A 23,129-nucleotide genomic window follows, 5' to 3' on the forward strand; every position below is an offset into this window, starting at 1 on the left:
ATACTCTGAAGAGTTTTGATCAAGAAAGGATGCTGTACTTTGTCAAATGCTTTTTCTGCATCTAATGAGAGGATCATATGATTCTTGTTATTTCGTCAATGTATTGTATCACGTTGATTGCTTTGCGGATGTTGAACCAACCTTGCAGCCCAGGGATAAATCCCATTTGGTCGTGGTGAATAATCCTTTTAATGTACTGTTGGATCCTATTGGCTAGTACTTTGGTGAGAATTTTTGCATCCATGTTCATCAAGGATATTGGTCCATAATTCTCCTTTTTGATGGGGTCTTTGTCTGGTTTTGGGATCAAGGTAATGGTGGCCTCCTAAAACGAGTTTGGAAGTTTTCCTTCCATTTCTATTTTTTGGAATAGTTTCAGGAGAATAGGTATTAATTCTTCTTTAAATGTCTGATAGATTTCCCCTAGGAAGCCATCTGGCCCCTCTTAGGACCACTTTTGCTGCATCCCAAAGGTTTTGGACTATTATTCTTTCATTTTCATTTGTTTCCATGTGTTTTTTTTTATTTCTTCTTTGATTTCCTGGTTGACCCATTCATTGTTTAGTAGCATGTTATTTACCTTCCATATATTTGTGGTCTTTCCAGATTTTTTTCTTGTGGTTGACTTCTAGTTTCATAGTGTTGTGGTCAGAAAAGGGTATGGTATGACTTCAATATTCTTGTGTTTGTTAAGGCCTAATATGTGATCTATTCTGGAGAACATTCTATGTGCACTCGAAAAGAATGCATATTCTGCTGTTTTAGGATGGAATGTTCTATGCCTGTTAGTTAAGTCCATCTGGTCCAGTGTGTCATTCAAAGCCATTGTTTCCTTGTCAATTTTCTGTTTAGATGATCTGTCCATTGATGTGAGTGGGGTGTGAAAGTCCCCTACTATTATTGTGTCATCGATTAGTTCCTTTATATGTTATTTATTGTTTTATATACTTGAGTGCATAAATATTTACAACTGTTAGCTCTTCTTGTTGGATCATCCCCCTTATTATTATATAGTGCCTTTCTTTGTCTCTTGTTACAGTCTTTGTTTTAAAGTCTAGTTTAGGGGTGCCTGGGTGACTCGGTTGGTTAAGTGTCTGCCTTTGGCTCAGGTCATGCATGATCTCAGGGTCCTGGGTTTGAGCCCTGTGTCAGATTCCATACTCAGCGGGGAGTCTGCTTGTTGCTCTCCCTCTGCCCCTCCCCCACCCCCGCTCATGCTCTCTCTCTCAAATAAATAAATCTTAAAAAAAAAAAAGTCTAGTTTGTCCAATATAAGTATTGCTTACTCCGGCTTTCTTGACATTCATTTGCATGATAACTATTTCTCCGTCCCCTCACTTTCAATCTGCAGGTGGTTTTAGGTCTAAAATGACCTCTTGTAGGCAGCATATAGATGGGTCTTAGGATCTTTTTATCCATTCTGACACTCTATGTGTTTTGATTGGAGTGTTTAGTCCATGTACATTCACAGTAATAATTGATATGTATTTATTGCCATTTTATTGCTTGTTTTGTGGTTGTTTCTGGAGATTTTCTCTGATCCTTTCTTGCCTTTCTTTCGAGTTCTGCTGCTTTTCTTTAGTGCTGTATTTGGATTTTTTTCTCTTTATTCTTTACATATTTTTTCGTGGTTTTTGATGTATGGTTATCATTAGTTGCATATATAACCTCTTCTGCAAATAGCAGTCTATATGAAGTTGATGGTCATTTAAGTTTGAATGAAACCAGGGCACCTTAACTCCATAATAGCTGGGACACCCAAGTGTGGTGGAAAACGGACTGGCTTCAGATTATCCAGCTTTGAATCCCAGGCTTGCCCCTGACTCATGGGCCAAGATGAGACAAGAGAAAGATGTTGGTTTCAGTTTTGTCTGAGACTCCAAGACCATAGGTGCCTGTCACTCCCACATTCCAAAGTAAAATACTAGCAGCCTGTGTAGGATTTGAGAATAGAAGATTCAGAGACAAAAGCACTTAGGAAAGAAAAGAAGTTCACTTTTTCAAGGGAGTCAGACTTCAGAAGGACTGACTGACAAAAATATAAAATAAAATCCATGAGAGCTATTTTAAGGGAAAAAAAAAACCCTCAGTATGAGCAAGGTTACCTTGTTGACATTAGCCTGTCGTGGTAGAAAAGCAGCAACTTTCTCACATGATTATCATGTCCTCCAAAGTGATAACATACGGTCAGATATCAACACTGCAAAAGCCAGGGTAAAGTTTTTGATAGAGTCAGGTAGGAATCAAATGACAGCTCCCACCCCCATGGGGAGAGGTAGGGATTATAGAGTCTGGAAACCTATTTAGACTGGAGAAGGTCAAGGCTTCATTTATTGAGGGGACCAGAACCAGACTCGGTGAGCTTATTATTTTTGGCTTATCTCCCGGTGCAATCTGGTTTAGGTTTTTTCCCCTGTCTGCTTGTGAAAAACTCACATACACATGACTTAAAATGGCAGCAGGGCAAAGTGTCAATTTTATTTTCAGAGGTAGCTGAAACCCTGTCACCACTTGCAAATCTCCGAGTTAAAATCGGAGAGCTGGAGGGAACATAGAGATTGGAACATGTCTGTAGAGAACTGCCAGTGAGCTGTGGGTCCCAGCCCTCACTCCAGAGAGGGAGGGGTGTGTGTGTGTGTGTACGTGTGTGTTGGGGGGTTCCCCGTCATGCTCTCATCATGGGCATGAAGGGCTTACTCAAAGGGCTTCCTCTGTGGGCAAGACAGCTAGATAGGGCAGGCTGGCAGAAGCAGCCTGGGCAGCAGAGTGGACTTTTGGGGTGTTACTGCACTCCCAGAGGTCCCAGAGGATGTGCTAGTGTTTGCCCAGGACCAGATGGGGGCCCCGGCAGAAAGGCTTGCCTGGCCAGCTTGAGGCTTTGCAACAGGGGCTTGCCTTGGAAGAATGAAGGCCGAATGCACTGAGAGACAGAGGGCGGAGGGGGCAGCTACTGAGTGACCAGCCAGAAGGTACATATCCTTCCCCAACAAAGGAATGGCAGGGGGAAAATCTTCAACTTGGAAGCACATTGCCAAGAAATCCATAAAAGAGAAAATTGTCTCTAAACACTTGCTAGGTCAGAGGAGACTAAACCAGAAAGTTGCTGGTCAAATAAGACCTTTCCTGTCCTTTCCCTTGCCTTCCTCCCTCCACAGCAACTCTGCAGTCTTTGGAATTTATAGCAAGTCTGGATGAGGGAAGGAGAAGCCAGAATTATCAGGAGAGCCAAAGTGGCCACAGCAGGCTTTACTCCTACAGGAGGTCCTGGCTAGGGAAAGGGAGAAGCTTGATGTTGGAAGTTATGGCTTATTTGTGTTTAAAAATTATTTTAATTATGGATCTGAGACCACTGGAAGACTAAGGTGACTGGAGACTTTTATTACACGGGAGACGTTATGGCACTTGCATGAGATTTTATGTCAGGCCAGGAAAGGACCAGCCCCACAGCGGGGCACAGAGCAGCAGTGAGAAAGGACTAAGCTGCTGTAAGATTGTTACGAGTTCTGCCCTTTCAGTGATCAGTTGTGGTGGTGTACTAGCTCCTGTCGATGCTGTAACAAATGACCACAAACTTAGTGGCATAAAACAACACACATTTGTAACCGACTACTCGAGAAGTTAGAACTCCAAAATGGGTTTATAGGCTAAAATCAAGGCTGTGTTCCTTTGGAGGCTCTAGGGGAGAATCCACTTCCATACCCTGTCCAGCTTCTGGAGGCTCCCACATTCCTTGCTTGGTGGTCTCAGATCACATCACCAGTTCACATCACCATTGGTCCCATTGCCTTCTCTTTAGCTGACTCTCTTGCCTCCATCTTAAAAGGACCCTTGTGGGGGGGCACCTGGGTGGCTCAGTTGGTTAAGTGTTCGATTCTTGATTTTGGCTCAGGTGGTGATCTCAGGGTTGTGAGACTGAGCCCTGTGTCGGGTCAGGCTCTGTGCTGAGCATGGAGTCTGCTTAAGATTCTCTCTCTCCCTCTTTCTCTCTGTCCTTCCTCCCATGCTTGAGTGCTCCTTCTCCATTAAAAAAAAAAAAAAGACCCCTGCAATTGTATTTCTCCCCCTCCCCCGGCCCTCCTCGAATAATGCTGGATAATCTTCCCATCTCAATATCCTTAATGCAACATATCTGCAAAGTCCCTTTTGCCATATAAGGTAACATATTTGTAGCTTCTGGGAATTAGGATGCAGACATCTCTGGGGAGCCATTATTCAGCCCACCACAAATGGGTAGATGAACTTGAAAAAAGTCACTATATTCCCGGAATCTTCCTTTTTTTCCTCTGTAGAGTAGGGATAATAACACCTTGCAAGGTTACAGGACTTAAAGGAGGTCTGGTGTGAAACACTTTGTAAAGCATCTAGTAAGTGCTCTCTGAGAATCAATACTTTTCATTTATTCACCTGATAGATTTACTGAGTACCTACCACATTCCAGGGGGTGTTCACAGTGCTGAGATGTGTATTGCTAAAAAGAGGGGAGGGCACGAGAGAGCAAGGGCTTTGGCTGCTCTAGAGAGGAGGGCGCTGGGAGGGGTGGGTGTCTAAGTTGGGAAAATGGTTCAGAAAAGTGAAACCACCTCCGGTCATCAAGTACTGGTGCTAATTCATCTAAATGGTGGATGGACCTTGTTAAAATACATGGCTCATGTCTGCTCCTTCATTCAGGAGATACCGGCCTAAGTATGTGTATTAACAGGATACAGAAATAAAAATGCACAATATTGGCACGCCCTAAACATTTGTAGGGATTAATTCAGAGGCCTGAAGGAACTCAGGCGGACCACTGGCTGCAGTCTGGAAGCTATGTAGTGTTTAGAAGTACAGCACTAAGTTTAAGTTCTGGTCTCAGGTCTAAGGGGATTGTGTCAAACCTTCCTTAGGTCCTCTCAATCATGTTAAACTAATTAAACAGGAGGCCATTGACTGGCGGGGCTCTAACACAATGGTGGACATACGTAGACAAACCCAAATCTAAGCCTGTAAATGTCTCAAGGTTACAGAAACAAACCCTAAGGACAACCAATCACAAACAGCCAAGTAGGCTTTCTGTTATAGCTGCTCAATAATTTCCCTACTTTGATTCCACCTTCTTTCTATCAAATTCTCCCCCTGAGCTCTTGTTGATGGAGCCTTCCTAACCACTTCTGGTTTGGGTGCTGCCCAGTTGGAACTGATTTTTTGCTCCAAGAAACTCAAACTTTTTGATGTGCCTCAGTTTATCCTTTAACAATGGGTACCTATTAGATGTTGCCTTAGAAAGTTGAGGCTATGACTTTATAGATCTGGCTCCTAGGGCCGAACACGGAGACAATTTTTCATTAGATTAAGAAGCAACACGGGGAAGACAAGAAATCCTAAGGGAAAGAGAAAGCTGCTGAAGAATTGCTAAGAAGAGCACAACAGCTTTGCTGCTGGTAGAGTTATAACCCTTCCTAACAAGAGGACTCTCAAAAAATCAATACGTGCTCTAATCAAAGAGAATGGCTTACTTCTAAGGGCCAAGCAACATTCCATAGACATTTTTTTCCTGAGCTCTGCTTTTTTTTCACTTGACAATACATAATGACTCTATTCAAAACAAAGAGATAAGGAAGACTTTTTTTACAATGAAGAAATAGGATTGGGTTTAGGAAACAAGGGGGAAAAAGCAGTGAAGAAGGCAAAAAACAAAATGTGTCCGTTTAAACTGTAATTATGAAGACTGGCACAACATGGAAATGTATAATGTACCAAGTGTACAACTGCAATCTTGAAAAGTAAGTAAATAGATAAGGATGGGGAGGGAATATGAAAAGATTCTAGTTGTTGTGGTAAAATAGTAGAACTGTGTGGCTGGTATCTCCTCTCGGTTTTTCTAACTTTCTGAAATATGAGCATAGTCTTCAGATTAAAATAACGTCAGCAAGTTATTTTTGATAAAACAGTACAGATAAAAGCATATTACTTATACCTGGGGACCCCCAAAACTTCTGATCCCATTTCGTAAGCCTTTCTACTGGGTGTCCTCCCCCGCACTGCTACCTCAATTTTTAACATGTTTACTGGGATTCTTGGTCTTTATATCAGATCTCCCCCTGGTGTCACATTAAACATTTTTTTCTCATTCATGTTAACCCTTACACCTCTCTTGAAGAACTATTTTTAATTGTATTAGTAGACATCTTCTTTCCCTCTCTTTAACATTTTGACAATTTGTGTTGGAGCGCCGAAGCCCCTCTTGGATCACAGACTCTCCACTTTGATACAGGTCCACGCCATTAACACTGGCTGCACAACGACGTCATCAGAATTCTTTGAAATCTTTGTAGTTCAAAATATACCACAAAGATCCTATTTATAAAATACTAAAAAGAGGTGGGGTCATGACAGGCTTGGCAGGATAATTAGCAAAAAAAAATCAATAACACCCAATAGCAGCAGATTTCTTGTTTTTCTGGACAGGCAGAAATATACTTAGTTAAGACATGTAGTTCAAGGAGACTGTTATCAAGGCCTGGAAAGCCTTTTTTTTTTTTTTTTTTCTGTTAAAACACATGTCCATTAATATCCAGTGGAAATGTAAATATCTTATCAGGAGATTGGGTTCTACTCACAGTCTATCAAATATTTCACTGATGTCTTTCTTACCTTTTAAAAACTTGGCCTTAGAGGCCCCTACTATTATCTAACACAAAAAAGAAAAAAAATGTGAAATGAATTAAAAACATCAGTGTTTTGTGTAGCTCTCCATGTACCACAACCCCTCCAAATCCACATCTTCCCATAGCTGGGAAAATCAATAATTATAACTCTTTCTCTTACAATGGTTTTGGCCCTTGAACTTCTTAAGAAATACCTTTAATTACTTTATTTCATCCCATCCTCAGAGCACACTGAGAGCAATGTTATTGTCTGATTATTTAGAGAAAAGCTGACTGAGCCTCAGAGAGAGAAGTAGCTTTCCAGTGAAGAGACCAGGCCCCCGGAACCCTGGCTAGAATCCTTTCTACGTTGCCACACTGGGTGTTCACAGGTATCATCATGACAACAACACAGAGGCTACAAACAGAAATCCATGCAGCGTCACCCTTGCTCCCAGCTCTCAGGCCCTAACTTGACCCAGGGCAAAAAAGATTTAACCAGACCAGCCACCTAATGTGGTGTTTAGCAGCAAGCCTTCTTAGCAGCTAGATTAGCCCCAAGTCTGATAACTGGGGTACTGCTGGTGTCAGCCAGTCCGCTTTTGGAACACCCTAACTCTTGCTCTGGTCTCATTTCTTGTATATTTCCTATTCCACTCGGGAGGCCTAGAAGTTTCCCCCTGCTGAGTATTCCCCTGCAACCCAGATTCCCTACAGCCGAGTAGCGATCCTGCGGTGCTCTTGTGGGAAAGCAAGGGCAATAAAATTATAGGCTGCGGCAGCCATTGAGAGCCAAGGGTCACGTGTCCCCCATGTGAGCATCATAAACCCGCTGCAGCAGCTGAATGTCATTGCCTTCAAAGTCATAATACCCCACTGAAAGCAAAGGCAGACACTGGCTCATGTAACTCGACCCTGGATTTTCACCCAGCCACCTGCTTCTCTGGAAACTACCAACCCAGACCAAAGTTCACCCGGTTATAATTCCGACAAGCAACTGCATTTCTGATAAATAGTTACCAAATTAACTGTGACCTTGGCACCTGCCAGGCAAACCACTTCACCAGGTTTTTAGAGAACACACTTTTCACAATTTTGTTTTGTTACTCATGCTATTTTCGAAATCACATGGTTTTAAGCACTTGACTTTAGGTATCATAAAAGCTTTTTGTCTGGCCAGATTCCTGTATAAAGTATGTATACACATGTGTTAGGTTGAAGGTAATTCAGTAATTCCATATTTCAACATGGTGAATTCAGAGTTTAAACTCCGTGCAAGGTTTTCCACCTTTCCCCACCTGTCACCCCTCTTTCTAATGGGGAGTTGTCTGCACCAAGGGCCATTGTCAAGGGTGGCTGGCCCTGCTGGGCAGTGCCTTAGTGGTCCTTATCTGGCCCTTATCCTTATGAACTGGCCTCACTGTGATGGTCACACCTCACTGTGGCCTCTGGAACTGGGCCCCTTCACTCTGCTTCTTCCCGGCGCTGATGCCAGGCCTTTCTGGGTGGACTATTTCGCTCCCGACCACTTCTGAGCCCCTCTTCAGGTGCCATGGGGGAATTCTGTGATGCTTTCTTGTGCCTCCCAGGGCAGCTCGCACACACTGAGCTTTCCTTAAGTTCACAGACAGGCACCCCTCCCTCAGCCATGGCTGTCCTTCCATGCAGGCCCCAAGATGAGGATTCATCTAGTTACATTTAGTATGATTATCAGTGTTGTCAGAGATCTAAAAGCAAACAACAAAAAGGATGTCGATCACACTGATGAGTATTTACCCAAAAAACACTAATTCAAAGGGATACATGCACCCCTGTGTTTATTGCAGCATTATCTACAATAGCCAAACTATGGAAGCAACCCAAGTGTCCATAGATAGAAGAATGGATAAAGAAGTTGTGGTATTATACACAATGGAATATTATTTAGCCATAAAAAAGAATGAAATCTTGCCATTTGCAACAACATAGCTAGAACTAGAGAGTATAATGCTAAGTGAAATAAGCCAGAGAAAAAAATACCATATGATCTCAATCATGTGGAATTTAACAGAACAAATGAGCAAAGGAAAAAAGAAAAAAGAGAGAGGCACACCAAGAAACAGATTCTTAACTATAGGAAACAAACTGATGGTTACCAAAGGGTAGGTAGGTGGAGAGATGGGTGAAACGGGATGGGGATTACAAAATGCACTTGTTGTACTGGAAAAAACTAAAGAACAAAAATAAAAGAAAGACATACAGATACATAGATATAGACAGACACATGTTTGCTTCCTTAAGCAATTTACTGGGAATAATCTGACTATACATTTATTCACTGGGAAATACTTTTTGAGTGCTTACTACGTGCCAACCACAGTTGACCCTGAACAACAGGGGTTTGAACTGTACAGGTCCACTTATACACAGACTTTTTTTTTATGAATACGGTACAGTACTGTAAATGTATTTTCTCTTCCTTATGATTCTCTTAATAACATTTCCTTTTCTCTAGCTTGCTTTATGGAAAGAATACAGTACATAATACATACAACATTCAAAATCTGTTAATCGACTGTTTATGTTATTGGTAAGGCTTCCAGTCAACTGTAGGCTAATAGTCAAGTTTTTAGAGAGTCAAAAGTTATATGCAGATTTTCAACTGCGTAGGGGTCAGCATACCTAACCCACACATTGTTAAGGGGTCAACTATACAGGGGCGCCTGGGTGGCTCAGTCGGTTAAGCATCTGCCTTCGGCTCGGGTCATGATCCCAGGGTCCTGGGATCCAGCCCCACGTCGGGCTCCCTGCTCAGTGGGGAGTCTGCTTCTCCCTCTGCCCCTCACCCCACTTGTGCTCTCTCTCTCACTCTGTCTCTCTCTCAAATAAAAAAAAAAATAAAATGTTTAAAAAAAGGTCAACTGTACTATTCTAGGTACTGGGGATACAGGAATAAGCAAGAGGAGACATGAATCCTGATCCTATGAAAATTAGATTCTAATGTGTCAAGTCAGACAATAAACAGGATCTCATTTCACAATGAAACATGAGCTTATTTTCTTACATCCCAATACCCCATGAAATACTAAACTTCCCCCGCAAACAGGACGTGCCTGAAAGCTCTGTAAATGCTGAGCAGTTCTCACGATGTAAGAGCTACAAATTCCCAGGATTGTGCTGTGGGTTATTTACCAGGGTATTAAAAAGTACACAAATGACCTCTTTGAAGACAACATAAATAGTTATTCATTACCGGATGCTTACGATGTGCCAAGCACTATGCCAGTTTCTCCACATGAATCATCACTAATTCTGAGCTCAATCCTAAATTAGGTGGATGTGCTGTGTTATTAGTAGCCCCACTTTGTAAATGAAAAACTGAGGCTGATATAATTTAAGTAAATTATCTGAGGTCACGCAGATACTAAGTGGATGAGCCTTAATGGGACTCAGATGGTCCGGCATCACTCTGCCTCTTCACAAATAGTGGGAAATCCATAACAAGAAAAGCAAAATTGTAAGTAGGAATTCTTAGAGTGTTCCTATAAACTCAAACTTGGCCTTTACATTCAAGACTGTATACGTGTAAGCTGGAGGAATTAGGGAGAAGATTAGCTTGGGGAGGAGAGGTAGAAATAGAGAAAGTTTGTTAAAGCTAAAGTTTGTGTGGGGCGCCTGGGCGGCTCAGTCATTGGGCATCTGCCTTCGGCTCAGGTCATGATCCCGGGGTCCTGGGATCCAGCCCTGCACTGGGCTCCCTGCTCGGCAGGAAGCCTGCTTCTCCCTCTCCTACTCCCCCTGCTTGTGTTCCTTCTCTCATTGTCTCTGTCAAATAAATAAATAAAATCTTAAAGAAAGAAAAAGCTAAAGTTTGTGTAAACACTGACAATTGAGGACCAAACAGAAATAATAAAACACCTCAGGAGGCATAATACAGGAAGGTGTAAAAATAGAATCCATTTTAGGAACGTTCGGTTGCCATATAAACTTCTGGGAGGATATCTCGAGGGGGTGGGGGGGGAGACAGGGAAGCAGACTGGGTGCAGCCATTGTGTGGGCATAGGTCTGATACTAAGACCCTCCCCCCCCCCCCCCCTCGGGCAGTCTCCTCTTGTTCCCCACACACTGAAACTGAACACAGCCTCTCTGGCTCCCAGTAAGCCAGTCTTCCACCAGGATGGCAACCTCTCTCCTTGCATCCTCCGTCTTGGCCAGGAACCAGCCTCCCAGGCACAGGCAGGTTACCCCAGGCCTCCCCAAGCCCTGAGCAGGCCCAGACCTCTGTCTGGCTAAGCTCTAAGAAAATCAAATTCTCCGCCTGCATCATCTTCCCTCATAGTGCCCTTGAGGTGTGCAGAAGGAAAGCACCCTGTCAATCGAGTCCAGCTCCATTAGGGGAGTCCCAGGTGCTGTGTTCCCACTTGGGGATCCAGGAGAGAGAAAGCAGATGCCAAGAGCAGCCCATCAGCCCTGCCCTTGAGGGGACCCTTGAAAGTCAGGTCTAGTCAGCCTTTCATCTCTGCACCTGCCTCTTGTGGACAGCCTCCACTTTGTCTTGCCTTGGAGACACATCTTCTCTTTCACAAGATTTCAGTTCCCTGAAGGCACCACAAAGTGCTCCATAAACCTCTAACGTTGCATAAACATTCTTTCCTCATTAGAAGAGGAGGAACCCAGAAGTGGCCTGTTCTTACAGGAAAACAGTGAAGTCTAAGTCCCTCTGTGGGAAGCTCAGAGCATCAGATAACATCCTCTCCTCCCCTCCCCGCTCTCTTTTTCTCACCTAATCCTTTCCCTTTCCGGCTTTCTGTTCATTGGAACAGAAATCACTGTGACCATGACCACATTATGGTGAATGGAAACATAAAGAACAGAACTGATTGAGCTGCTTGGCGTTTCCTGTCACGTGATCTACCTGGACCCAGAATCACATCAGCTGTTCCATTCACAGCTCTTAAAGTTTTTTTTATCCTCGGCTTCTGCTTGTTAGTTACTTGACCAGTTATTTTTATTTGTCCCCTTTCAAAGAATGTATCTACTTACTTTTTAAAAGAGTCCTTAAGATACCCGCTTCAGGAAAGGTTTCTGGAAGGTGGGCATATATTTGATTCTTGGTGTGCTTATAGCACTAATAGCTCAGGGTAAACTGCATCAGGACATTCTCTCTAAGCCTTGATTTGTGCAGGATTTATATTTTCAGGCTAGTGCCTTGGGGGGAAAATGCAAGACAGATGGAGTTTGTTTTCAAATCCTCTCTCCTTTACCATCTCGGTGTCCCTCATGACTGGAGGCTTCTACAGAGAGGAACAGTGTGAAGAGCTTGACCTCTCATGCTAGCCTGCCTGGGTTCAAATCCACGGGGATAAAATATCTTAAATTTAAAAGCACTTAGGATAATGCCTTGCACTCACAATGAGCTGATAATAACCCTTCTAAAAACTGCAGCTCCCCCGCCCCCGGCAGCCAGGTCAAACCTCCCAACGCAGTACCAGTAATTGTCCACCTTAGCAGAGCCCCGATCTTCCTACCCGAACCACACTTTCTTCTCCTTTCTGTTCTCATCCTGCCGCCATTTACACCGCCCGGCCGTTGCATGGAGACCCTAACAGGTACGGGGCTCCTTTACTCTGCGCGTCAGCCCTGCTCTTTCCGCTCCCCTGTCCACGTGCACCACGCACTGCTCCGCCAGGGCCCCCAGTTCACTGGCCGCCCCCCTTCCTTTTCCCCCGCAGCAGCTCAGGGCGTGGGCCACACCCACCAGCGGCAGCTTGGCCTCCCCTGCCCGACTGGCTGAGAAGCCCATCTTAAAGTTGCCTGCCACACAAGGCCTTCAGCCCCCGCGGGCATTTGGCAAGACCTCCACACAGGCCTCTACCTGGCAGCGGGGAAGAAGATACGCTACAAGCCTGATCCTCTGAAGCCAAGCTTGGTTCTGCTCAGAGCCTGAGAGATGGCGTGGCTCCGCCATTCTTGTCCTAGAGGACTTCACTGCCAGAGGCAAAAGCTCTGTGGGCCTTTACCACGTACGACAGAGTCCACACCTTCCCAGCTGAGATGCCGGGGAGAAACTAGCTCCTTGAGCTCCTTGCGGAGGGGTGCGACCGAGGACGCTGCAACGGGGCAGGTGGTCTCTTATTTCTAGATCACACCCCTCCTCCGTGAAACTCCGCCCCTCACCTGGCTCAGTGGTTTTCTCTAGCAACAACCTGTCTTCTCCCAGCCCTGCTCCCTAGCCCTCTGCTCAGCGCCCCAAGTACAGCTTGGGGTGCACCCGTTTTTTTCTCCCAAAGACAGGACCATTCACTCATTAGGCGTGAGTGAGACCTGCAGTCCCCAGCACAGGCCGTCGCTCCAGGGTCAGGGACTTAGAAGGTGTGCAGAATTCGCCTCAGCCTCTCCGCAGTGGGCCAGGGTCAGGCAGGGCAGAGTTCCCCGAGTCGGGGGGTGGGGGTCAACACCTGGACAGGGGCAGGCGCTGAAACAGAAGTCCACCTCCGGCAAAGTCAGCCCGAAGAGCTGGGCATCTAGACTTCCAGCTAAGAATGAGGCCGCACTCTGCTTTGGGGTTCTTCAGCTGTTTTCATTTCAGTCCTGGTGGAATGGAAGCAACTCAACCAGGTGCTTGGTGTCTGTATAAAGACTGGGAATAGGCTAGCACTTTACACATGAACTGACTTAATCCTCACCAGAACTCTCCAAAGGGGATGATGCCACATCCCTGTTTCAAAATGAGGAAACCCAGGCACAGAGAAAAAAGTAAATTTCTGAGTCACGGCTCATCAGTGCTAGAAGAGGACAGTCAGATTCGGAAATCCCTGCTCTTAAGGACTCCCCTGCACAATCTGGGTTAAAGGCCCACTTCTGCAATTGCCTCCCTTGAAAATCTAGGCTTTTATTTCTGGACATTAACTTTTTCTTCATGTTCATCTCACAGGTATAGGAATGTTGTGGGAAGGAAGTAAATATATGCACGTAAAGTCCTTGGCCTGGCGCCTTGATAGTAAAAACACAATCCGTGCTGGTTCCCAACATGACCATCATTTCTATTATTAATGCCCACGAATCCCTGCCACCAAGTTGGCCTGCCTCCCACCCCTACTCTTGCCTGTTTCTCTGCCCTGGGGCAGGCCCCTGACAGCTCCCAGCTCTCCCAGCTGCCCCACCTCAGTTCCCAGGCTCTTATAGACAGACCTGCGTCTCCTTTGGTCTTTAAAATAATCTTGCAATGTAGGTAGAGCTGAGGCTTAGCCAGTTAAGTACTTTGCCCAAGGAAAATTTTTTTTCAGGTTCTAAAACAGATCTCTCTCTATAAATTTAAGTGGAGTGTTTTAGTTCTGTAAATTGTAAATGCAACTTTAAAAACCATTATGAATAGAGAAAAAAATGAGGTGGCTCAGTCTGTTAAGGGCTTGCCTTCGGCTCAGATCATGATCTCAGAATCCTAGGATCCAGTCGGAGTGGGGATCCCTCCTCAGTGGGGAGTCTGTTTCTCCCTATGCCTCTGTTCCTTCCCCTGCTCAGTCTCTCAAATAAATAAAATCTTTAAAAATATATATAAAAAATTTAAAAGAAAAAAATGATCACAACCCCACCATCCCAACACAGTAACAACATTTTTGTGATGAATTACTCACCGGGCATTGTCCATCTCTGTAGGGACTGAGTTTTCTCCTGATTCACCACCTCCGGGGAGCAGCTGAGAGCACTGTTTACCCCAGTATTGCGACGGCCTCAAAATATCCATGGAGGGAGTCTAGCGTGAGCACCCACTAAACCCAGAATGACTCATTGGACCCCACCAGAATAAAATACAATCAAATTAGAATAAATAATGAGTCAAGCAAACATGCCTTTAGAGAGACAAATCAGAGGCTCTTTGAGACATCATTTAAAAAGACATTTTATTTTTTACAAGTAAAATTTGTGTACATTTAAGATGTACAACACGATGTTTTGGTATTTGTATACCATATTTGTATACCAAATATACATTGTGAAATGCTTGCCACCACCAAACTAACATATCTATCGCTTCCCATAGTTACTATATTTTGTGTATGTGGTAAGAACACTTGAGATCTACTCTCAGCGAATTTCAAGTGTATATTATTATTTAAGGCACCATGCTGCACATTAGAATTTCAGAACTTATTCATCTTCTAACTGAACGTTTATACCTTTTGACCAGTATCTCTGAGCCATGAATTTTTTTTAAGATTTATTTATTTATTTATTTATTTGACAGAGAGAGAGAGAGACAGCGAGAGAGGGACCACAAGCAGGGGGAGCAGCAGAGGCAGAGGGAGAAGCAGGCTTCCCGCCGAGCATGGAGCCCGATGCGGGGCTCGATCCCAGGACCCCGGGATCATGACCCGAGCCGAAGGCAGACCTTAACGACTGAGCCACCCAGGCGCCCCAAGCCATGAATTTTTAATCTAACTTACACTATATCCAAATTCTGTGGGAACTGTTTAAATCATATAGACATATAATCCAGTCATATATTTATTAATTTATTCAGTAAGCCAAAGCCAAAGCCAAAGCCAAAGTCAAAGTATGAACCTTAGTCCTGTTCCTTTCTTTTTCCCTCCTATATCATTAATCATATCAAGTCTGGGTTTTGGGGGTTTTTTGTTTTGTTTTGTTTACTTTAACAATCTTTTTTTTTTTTTTAAAGAGATTCTCAGAAACAAGGACCTACTATAATAAATTTTACAGAGTGGTAGAAATATATGACTGTCTAACTGTCAGTCTAGGAATGGATACCCAGAACACCCTTTTATGGAATATGGGTTATAGAAAGGTGGAGGGAATGGGGGAGGGGAGGCTAGAGATGACAGAACTCTAATCTGGTTTGGGACCCCTGGGTGGCTCAGTGGGTTGAGTGACTTGATCTCAGCGCAGGTCTCGTCTCAGGGTCTCAGGGTCTCAAGGTTGAGCCCTGTGTTTGGCTCCACAGCATGGAGTCTACTAAAAAACAAAACAAAACAAAAAAACCCTCTAATTTGGTTTGAATGTCCTTCTACTTCTCGCCAACTACCTGAAGCTCTGTATGACCATTCTCTATTTTTCCCTTTTTATTTGATCACCAAATGCTCAGTGCTGACATATCCCACCTATGTTCCTTGCAGATTTACCTCCTGCACATACAGCTTGGTTGGGAGGTATTGGCAGGAATATAAAAAGAATTGTAAGAAATGAACCCTGATTCAGGTCCGAGAACTTGCAGTTGAATTGGGACATGGTGTTAATAATCAGAAGACCTGGGATTGATTCCTGGCTCCTTCACTTACTAACTGGGCTACCATGAAAAATTTATTAAAATTCTTTATCAGTAAAACAGGACAGATAGTATTAATAATAACAGTACCTATACGCAACCTAAAGGGTTGCTCTTAGGATCACAAGGAGTAAATTCTGTGAAAGCACTTTACAAACTAGGAAGTGATATTCAGGAAATTATTATTAATATTCACATAAAATGTATACACAACTTAAACAATACCTCTCAGGTTTTTGTCACTTTGTAAGTTCGAATTTTCCAAGATTATTCTCTCAGAGACATATTTCCTTTAAGATGGGATGCCAGGCACAGTCTTACTTGAAAAGTATTTGACATTTTAACACAGCCATCTTGATGTGGGCACATTTTGACATGTCTCCCCCAAAATCTTTCAGATTTTAGTTACTCTTTTTAGTGACCAATCAATGTGTGAAATACACATGCTTACCCCGTCCTTGAGCCTTGCTCTATACATCACCTCCCTCCATCACTGACTTTTTGGGTTAGAAATCAAGGATATGAATGGGATCCACAATGAGTGGGAGGTGGAAAATGAAGTGAGCTCAAATTCTAGTGTATCTAGTCAAGGCTCTTTTTTGATGCAATGACAGAAAGGCCAACTCAAACCCAATTTAGCTTGAAAAGTTTAGGGGTAAGCTGGCTATAGTTACAGCTAGCTTCAGAATGCAGGAGATGTCACGGGGACGCTGACTCTTCATTTATTACTCTGCTCTTCACGTTGGCTTTATCCTTGGATTCCATGTATTGGCAAGATGGCTCCTGAGAGCAAATGGCCTGTGTCCTGTCAGGTGCAAATTCAGCAGAAAATTGTTCGTCTCCATCTCAAAAATTTAAAAGCAACTCCTAGGTCTGAATCTCAGTGGACTAAATTAGGTCACATTTACATCCTGTACTAATGAATCACTGTGACCAAAGGTATGAAATACTCTTATTGGCCAGGCCTGCGTCAGACCCACCCCTGAAACTTGATATGGAATCAACACCACCTGAAACATACGGACTGATGAATGGGAGGAGTGATTCCACATAAGAAATCAGATATTGTTACCACATAGAACAATTACTACCAGGTGATGAAAACCAGTAAGTATCATTACGGATTTGGATAAAGATTCAGAGAGTCAGTTGGAAGAGAGTGGTCAGAAACCAATTGTCAGACAAGGTACAAGCACAAGGACTCTTCCATTTACCATGTTTATTCACCTCAAAAAGGGCCAGGGTTTACCTAAAGTATCGCTCATTCTCAGTGAAATCATCTGTTCAGATCTCAGATTAATAAGCATCTAAGCCCATTTGTTGAAAATACGAGAATACAGGGCGCCTGGGTGGCTCAGTCCGTTAAGGACTAAATATTGTTGTGAGATAGTTTCTTTATGTATGACTGCCATTAAAATAAAAAAATAAACTTTGAACCAGAATTTTTAAATTGCCGTATCACAAAGGGTTAAAAATCACATTTTCAAAATAAAAAATGAATAAATAACATCTATTTCCCTTTTCTTTCTTTCTTGCATTAAGTTAAACAAGGAAGCCATTAGACTGCAATGACTCTAACGTCATGGTGGCCTCTACATAAACAAACCCAAATCTAAGCCTGTAAATGCCTCAAGGCTATAAAATTGAAACCTAAGGACAAGCACTCACAGAGCCAACTAGACTTTACACTATTAGCCAATCAAATAATCTCCTTTTTTTGTTTCTGCACCTTCTCCCATTCTGCACCTTCTCCCAATAAGTCATCCCCCTAGCTCCTGACCACTTTCAGCTGGGTACTGCCCAGTTGGAATGGATTTTTGCTCAAATAAACTCTTTTTTTTAAGTTTTTATTTATTTAGTTATTTAGTTATTTAGTTATTTGACAGAGAGAGACACAGTGAGAGAGAGAACACAAGCAGGGGGAGAGGGAGAAGCAGGCTTCCCGCGGAGTGGGGAGCCCCATGCAGGGCTCGATCCCAGGACCCTGGGATCATGGCCCCAGCCGAAGGCAGACGCCCAACGACTGAGCCACCCAGGCGCCCCTCAAATAAACTCTTAAAATTGGTAACATGTCTCAGCTTATCTTTTAATATTTTCTTCCTTCTTTCTTTCTGTCCCCGGCCCTTCTTTCCTAGATCTATTCATAGGAGGGCCGGAAACACAACACCCAGGCGACTGTGGGGGAGGAGGAAGACTGGGAGAGAGAATGCTCCCCTCGCCACCTGAGGGGACGTGATGGACAAGTGGGTGACTGGCAGCCCGAAGTAGGATGCTGGGTATCATTGTCATACCTCTCCAAGAACCAAGTCTTACTTGTAGCCCTTTCAGACGCTAAGGGCAGAGCAGAGGGATTGCAGCTCTAGCAAAGGTGTCACAGCTCACAAACTCCAGGTTTTTCTAGTGTGTTTTCTTCAAGATCAGCCTTTTCCAATCAGAATAAAGCTTCTTATGTGATCACCTCTACTCCCTGTCTGCTCTTGTATATAAGCAATTAACATCAAATACTTACTTTAATTGATTAATCATTTCTTTTAGTCATTCTATAAGTTCAATGTCTTGTTACTAAGATTTTAGACAGTTTCATTTTATGCTCATAATGAATTCTAACAGCACAAATCCGTTCAGGGTACCGTAAACAGACATATTCAAGGTACAGCAAGTAGATACTCTCTTCATGGCAGAGGAATACCAGGGAAGGAACATTCGGGGGGGTAAGGCTGGAGGACTTGGGTTTGGGACAAACTACAGTGCATCTTAAATCTTAATGCTAAGAATTTGGGTAAGGTATAGATATGGAAGGATTTTGTTTATGGTGAAAGCAGAGTCTTAGGAAATTAAATCTGATGATGGTTCGGTTTAAGTTCATCTTTTAAAAGATGTGCAAATATAGATGGAAGAGAGAGAGAGAGAGAGAGAGAGTGTGTGTGTGTGTGTGTGTGTGTGTGTGTGTGTGTTCTAGAGCTTAGAGGCAATGACACCCCAGTAGCCATGGGCACACTTAGCACTCAGATCTTGGTTTCTAAGTACCATCAATCAATGTAAGAAATCAAGATGCCTTGAGAAATGGTTGATTCCAGGACTGGGGTATCAGGAGTGCAAGATGAACCTGGAACAAATTTTAGAAACAGAAAATAAGTAAGTGTTCAGTGAAGATATAACAAAGACACAAGAGCCAGCTTGAAGAGCTTCCCACAGGTCAAACCTGGGACCAAAATAAATAATTGCAATGGATTATAACCCATAGAATAAAATTAAAAACCCATGAGTCCATATAGATATAAATAAACTAATAAATAAATAAGTAATGGGAAAAGCAAAGTTAAAATTTCAACTAACAAAGACACAATTCTAAAATTACCGTTTGGCAATCTCTGCAGTAATAAATGTTTCAGGCAAGAATCATCAATGAATGCTTAAATCTGGGAAGTAAAAGGATGATGAGAGGATATTTACATGGTCTCAAAGTATCTCTCACAAGAAATTTATTAAATATAAAGAGGAAAATAAATATCTTCACAGTAAAGGAACCTGGTAAACACCATCACTCTAACCACATAATTAAAGTTAATGTCACTAGTAATGAGAGAAGATGCGTCACTTTTGTGCCATTTCTGCCAGGAATACATAACCTGCATCTAATCACAAGGGGGTATCAGACAAATAAACTTATGACCTTATAGAAAATGTCAAGATCATGAAAGCCTGAGATTAAAGAAGATTAAAGAGACATGCCAATTGAATGCAACTTATGATCCGGGATTTTCTTCTTCTTAAAGATACCTCCAAACATTATTGGCCAATTAGAAAAATTTGAATAGGTTCTGTAGATTATCTGGCAGTGTTGAATCAATATTAATTCCCTTACTTTTATAAGGGAATTATGGAAGAGAATAGCTTTATTTTTAGGAAATACACAACTATTTGGGGATAAAAGGGTCATTCTCAAATATTTCAGGAAAAAAAAGATAGATGATAGATAGGATGATAATGAAATAAATATTTAGAGAGTCTGGTTAAAAGGTATACGGGAATTCTTTGCACTGTTTTGGCAACTGTTCTATAACTCTCACATTATTCAAAAATTAAAAAAAAATGATAACGGTGAAGAGAGCAGTGCAGAGCCAATTGAGTAAAGGAGGAAGATATGGTGGCTCTGGTCTAGGTGACTAGGAGGAGAAAGAGATGAAACTCCGGAGCGCTGCATGGACAGTTTAGACAAATCAGGCACCATCTCCTGGTGACAGAGACAGGAGACTGGTTCTTTTTTAAATCAGGAACTGTTGCCAACCCGGAAAATACATCCTGTTCTTTTTGGCAAAGAAAATAAAATATGGATTTTCCATGTTAGGATAAATACCAGTGTCTGGTCACATAAGGATATCTTATCAAGGCCTTGCTATTCACAAAGGATGAAAAACTCCTGGTAGTAATGTTTGGATTTTGGCACACATCAGCTGAGCTGTTGTTCCTCTCTCTGGAACATGGCAGATGGAGTCTGAAATATACAACCAGTGGAATGGAAAGATGTAATTCTTTGTGTTTGTATCATTTAGTGCAGTCACCCAGATATGTTCCTAGTAGACTGCCCTTTGTAAAGACTTAAGATTGGAACCACAGATGTGCACAAAGCCATTCAGCAAAATTATATTCATTTGCAGGAATGAAAGAGGAGATACTCAAATTATATTTAAAGAGTGCGTCCCCCTGTTAATATGAATCTTGCTATAACTAAATGATCTCTTTTAACCCTTGCCATCTTCACACCTAATATTTTAGAAAGGAGGAAACTGAGACATAAAGAAGTTTAAGCATTTGCCCCAAGATCACACAACTACCCAGTAGCAGAGCATAGATTTGAAGCCAGGTTTTTGTGGCCTCAGACTTTCTACTCTTTCTAGTACTGCACCGCTTTCTTACTTAAAAAGAGAGAGAGAGAGAGAGAGAGAGAGAGAGAGACTTATTTATTTTTTTGAGGTGGGGGAAGGGGCAGAGGGAGAGGGAGAAAGAAACTTAAGCAGACTCCGCCTTGAGCATGGGCCCCGATTATTCCATGTCTCTACTCTGCCATCCACAGCATCATTCCATCCCGAGGCAGGTCACACTTGCAGTCTTAGCTTGTTGGCCAGAACAGCTGGGACTACCCCATGATTTCTAATTAGACTCCAGGCTGGAGAAAAGGCATTGCTCCCTATACGACTGAGGAAGAATTTCCCTAGAAAGCCCCAGAAAACTCCTCTCTATATTTTATTGGCCTAAATCGGGTTGCAATCCCAGTTATGAACCACTCCCTGCAAGGGGGAGAGTGGTTAGACTCAGGGACATAGGGTGTCTCTCTGTAGCAGAGTGTGAAGTCAGAATTGGCTGAGGCAGGTGCATCTGGGACGGGGGCCGAGTAGGGCTCAATCCCATGACCCTGAGATCAGGACCGGAGTAGAAACCAAGAGTCAGATGCTTAACTGACTGCACCACCCAAGCGCCGATTCCCCTTCTTACTTTTTTTTTTTTAAGATTTTATTTATTTATTTGAGAGAGAGAGAGAGAATGAGAGAGAGAGCACGAGAGGGGGGAGGGTCAGAGGGAGAAACATACTCCCCGATGAGCAGGGAGCCCGATGTGGGACTTGATCCTGGGACTCTAGGATCATGACCTGAGCCAAAGGCAGTCGCTTAACCAGCTGAGCCACCCAGGCGCCCCTCCCCATCTTACTTCTCAACAGGAAGATGCACCTGCCTCAGCCAATTCTGACTTCACACTCTGCTACAGAGAGACACCCTATGTCCCTAAGTCTAACCACTCTCCCCCTTGCAGGGAGTGCTTCATAATTGGAATTGCAACCTGATTTAGGCCAATAAAATAGAGAGAGGAGTTTTCTGGGGCTTTCTAGGGAAATTCTTCCTCAGTCGTATAGGGGTGCCTGTAGGAGCAATGCCTTTTCTCCAGCCTGGAGTCTAATTAGAAATCATGGGGTAGTCCCAGCTGTTCTGGCCAACAAGCTAAGACTGCAAGTGTGACCTGCCTCGGGATGGAATGATGCTGTGGATGGCAGAGTAGAGACATGGAATAAGATATGGATCAGGAACATGAGTTCTTGATCACTGCTTCTACCCACATATGTTCTGGACCCCTCTCTTCCTTTTCCAAAGACTCTCCTCCTATAGTTACTCCTGGTTTTCTTTCGCTTCACTAGCAACATCTCCCTCTATTTTGGATATTCCCAACATGCGTTAGATTCGTTCATATTAAAACAAAATAAACTTTGATTCTGGAAAGCTCTGATTTTCTTCCAGCTATAGGCCCCTTCTCTGCTCCCCCTTTTCTAAAACTTCCTGTGTATACTTTCTCACCTCCCATTCACATGTTAACCCCTTCTGGTCTAGCTCCTGTTATGACGACTGCAGGATTTCAATGGGGTGGACATCTCCTTCTTCTAAATACTTCTTTGGCTTCTATGACTCCACACTCCCCTGGTCTTTGCTCTGTCTCATTGGCTGCCGCTTCTCTTTGTCCTACACTGACGTTCCTCTTGTACTGAATTTCTAAATGTTGATTTGTTCCAAGGCTTGGTCCTAGGTCCTCTACTCTTATTTATTCTATCTCTTTCTATATTTGTTCAACCCTCAATCAATTTTATTGAGAGTCTACCAGATGCCAGACGCTGCTCTAGGCACTGGAAATAAAGCAATGAATCAACAGAGTTCCTACTTTATAAAGCATACTTTCTGGTGGGAGAGCAGGAAACAAACAACAACAAAATAAGGGTATAATATAATGTCGGGTAGTGATAAGTGCTACGAAGAATGAAGCAATAGCAACAGTGATGTCTTTTAAGATAGGAGGGGCAGGGGAGGATACTCTAAGGAGGAGACATTTGCACCGAAGAAAACTGGAATGTGGGAGAGAGAAGTTAAGGATGATTCCAGGTTCCTGGCTTGCATAGAAGGAAGAATGATGTTGTCATTTACTGAAATAAGGAAGACTAGAGGAAGAAGAGATTTGGGAGGGGAAAATCAAGAATTCTGGCTTGATGTATTAAGGGGTCATTTGGACACAGTAAGTGGCTGTTTGTCTAGATTAAGTTTCTCTTGTGTATGATTCCTTCCTCAGGTCTTAGGGAGACCTTCCCTGACTGCTCTATCTCTGAGAGCATCCCACATGCCACTTCTCTCTCATCCTCCCTAGTTTATTGTCTTCATGACAGTCACCACAATCTGTAATAACCAAACTTAGCTATTGTTTGGCTACCCCCA

General features: G+C 43.1%; 2 long non-coding RNA genes across 2 annotated transcripts in view; one reads left to right on the forward strand and one right to left on the reverse strand.

Moving 5' to 3' along the window:
- The window catches only part of LOC141370062 (uncharacterized), a 24,466-nt gene extending 12,222 nt beyond the window's left edge, over positions 1-12,244 (reverse strand). Inside the window, exon 1 of the long non-coding RNA XR_012373758.1 lies at positions 12,131-12,244. This is a non-coding gene — a long non-coding RNA (uncharacterized lncRNA). The remainder of the gene's footprint in view (positions 1-12,130) is intronic.
- LOC141370061 (uncharacterized) lies at positions 9,926-18,329 on the forward strand. The gene is made up of 3 exons (XR_012373757.1): positions 9,926-10,119; positions 16,846-16,989; positions 18,018-18,329. It is a non-coding gene; the product is annotated as an uncharacterized lncRNA (long non-coding RNA).
- Positions 18,330-23,129: the final 4,800 nt, after the last annotated feature.

This window comes from Callorhinus ursinus, unplaced genomic scaffold (assembly GCF_003265705.2).
Source record: "Callorhinus ursinus isolate GAN/ISIS: 27379988/994484 unplaced genomic scaffold, GSC_fseal_2.0 scaffold25, whole genome shotgun sequence".
NCBI classification, from domain to species: Eukaryota; Metazoa; Chordata; class Mammalia; order Carnivora; family Otariidae; genus Callorhinus; species Callorhinus ursinus.